Raw genomic sequence first — 2856 nt, 5'->3', positions numbered from 1 at the left:
CAATGTAGAAAAAGAAATAGTAAACATTGAACTATTGAAAACCAATAAGAATGCTTGAAAAATTCATGCAGAATCACATTATTTTATGTGTACCTAAAATTACACATACACACATACACTCACTGACATGCATATGCATGCCCCTCTTAAAGCATTAAAACTCTTGCTGTTTACATTAGTTGCCTCATAGAAATTTAAGGTAAGTCTCTATTGCTGAAGACACACAGAATTCCGACACAGTATTTGAACTCGGAGGAGTAGAACCTAGAACACTACTCCATGAGTACCAGCTTTAATAGTATGGAAGAATGCTATATAACTGCCAAGTTGCCAACTGAATAAAAGCATTAATAATTCAACTCTGCTGTGACACCTGGGAACCACAATAATAACCAGCAAAGCATGCTATCACTACAGGTGCAATAGTGGCAGTGACATCCCGACAGCAATCAATATCTATAAAATTGCACTTAAGGTCCACTCAACAGAGGTAAGTTCATGCCTGGTTCTAAAAGCACAGTCGGCTATTAATTGCTGATAAAGTCATGGTACATAGAGAAGAATCTAATAGCGACATTTTTCTTAACTACTATAATCTCTAACTGCATACTTATTACTGATCTTCTCACCCACAGGGAAGTGAAACTCTTCCTAAAGCAGATGGAGACCATTACAGAAATCCATAGCTGGTCTGATAGAGGAACAAGTGATGCTGGGGAGAAGAGCCATAGTGAATCCATCTAGAATACAAGCCCTCCTCCTAAGAATTAGGAAACATTTGAAGGAGCAAAGAAAGCTCAAAGAGTCACAAGTCAAGAAAGACTGTGGTGAAATTGTGTCCTTTATGTCTGACAAGAAAATGGCACCATGATTCTCAACAAATATACTTTGCCAAACAAGAGCCAAAACTGATATCAGGTGGCACAACAATGTAGAAGGTGGAAAATCTCAGAGGACTTTAACCAAGAGTGTTATACCTAATTAATGATTACTAAAAACAGTATAAGTCTTTCTTTGGAAAAACCCCTAGTACATTTAAATTAACACACACACACACACACACACACACACACACACACACACACATACATTGAAGGAAAGGAAGCCATTAATTTGAAAGAGAACAGGGAGGACACAGATGTGTTTGGAGGAAGATATGGCAAATGATGTAATTAAAAAACTTACATATGAAATTCTCAAGAATGAATTAAAAGTAAATAAAAGGTATAAGATTTATTGAATTTGAGAATGAAGTTTATTATTTTTAAAGTAATATTTCTCAGAAATGAAAAATATATATAGCATGATCAACTAAGCATTATGAGCATATGAATTCATGTCATCTTTACTATTGTTTACATAATTCTGTGAAACAAGAGATAATATGTGCATATAAAATTGATGTGAAAATGTATCTTTATAAAAATTATCAAATGTCCTAGCAAACAAGTAATAATTCTTGCAACTAGAATAAAATAAATCATAATAATTCAAACTATGAATTTTGCTTACGTTTTCTCTAATAAATTATACCCAATTAATTCTAAAACATGAAATTTTTTCTTTGAAGTATTTTCTTCAAGGCAGCACTGACATCCTTATTCCTCAGACTGTAGATCAATGGGTTCAGCATGGGAACAACAGTAGTATAAAACACAGATGACACTTTCCCTTGGTTCATCGAATTCCCTGGTTGTAAGTACATGAATGCAGCAGAACCATAGAATACAGCAACGGCAGAGATGTGGGAACTGCAGGTATTGAAGGCTTTGGACCTGCCTTCTGTGGATTTAATCCTGAGGATGCTGGCAATAATTGAGATGTAAGAAGTAATAATGGTGAGAAATGGGACACAGATGTTAAATGTACCAAAAACTAGAATCAACAATTCATTGATATAGGTATTAGAGCATGCAAGCTTCAAGAGGGGAGGAAGATCACAGAAATAGTGGTTGATCACACCTGATTCATGGAACTGAATCTTTGTCGTGAAGCCTGTGAGAACTGAAGCACTGAACACACTGAAAATATACACTCCTAAAATCAGGGAACTAGTAATCTGATTGGACATAGTTACACTGTAAAGCAAGGGGTTACAGATGGCCACATAGCGGTCATATGCCATTACACCTAGTGTGTGACACTCTGCAGCACCAAAAATGATAAAGAAATAGAGCTGAGTTATGCATCCAGAGTAGGAGATAGGATTCTTCTCTCTCACAAAGTTCACCAGCATTTTAGGAGTCACAACAGTGGACTGACAGAAGTCAATGAAGGACAGACTACTGAGGAAATAGTACATGGGGTTGTGCAGGTGGGAACTGAACACAATCAGTGTGATCATGCCCAGATTCCCTGTTACAGTGACCACATAGATTCCAATGAAGATAGGGAAGAGGGGCATCTGGAGTTCTGGTTTCTCTGAGAGCCCGGTCAAGAAGAACCCAGTCACTGTGCAATGGTTTCCTGCTGCCATGCCTTCATTCAGACCCTGATGGAGTAAAAGAGTTGCTTAAGTCTTTAATCCCAGAAGTAGGGAGGCAGAAGCAGGCAAAAGTCTGTGAGTTCAAGGCCACCATGTTCAATAGAGCTAGTTGTAGGAGAGGCAAGCCTCCACAAAGAAATGTTGTTCCAAATAATATATGCATACTTATGTGTGTATGTGCATGTATCAGATTGATGTTATTATGCTTTTCCATGTATACAAGGTCCACATGTAATGTTTTCTACCTTAAAACACTTTTGCTTTCTATATAATTACCTTAATGGATAATTTGAGATTTAATTTTTTATTATTAATTTTAAACTTATTCTTCAACAATTAAGAATAGGGTTTATATAAATTATTATCACCAT

The 2856-nt window shown here is 36.3% G+C and overlaps 1 pseudogene; it reads right to left on the bottom strand.

Annotated features, from left to right (window-relative positions):
• Positions 1-1508: 1508 nt before the first annotated feature.
• LOC142846784 (olfactory receptor 8G18-like) lies at positions 1509-2476 on the bottom strand (annotated as a pseudogene).
• Between the last annotated feature and the right edge of the window lie 380 nt (positions 2477-2856).

This window comes from Microtus pennsylvanicus, chromosome 3 (genome assembly GCF_037038515.1).
Source record: "Microtus pennsylvanicus isolate mMicPen1 chromosome 3, mMicPen1.hap1, whole genome shotgun sequence".
In the NCBI taxonomy this organism is placed as follows: Eukaryota; Metazoa; Chordata; class Mammalia; order Rodentia; family Cricetidae; genus Microtus; species Microtus pennsylvanicus.
Note: the sequence above shows the minus strand (reverse complement) of the source record. Positions and strands in the feature narration are given on the sequence as shown.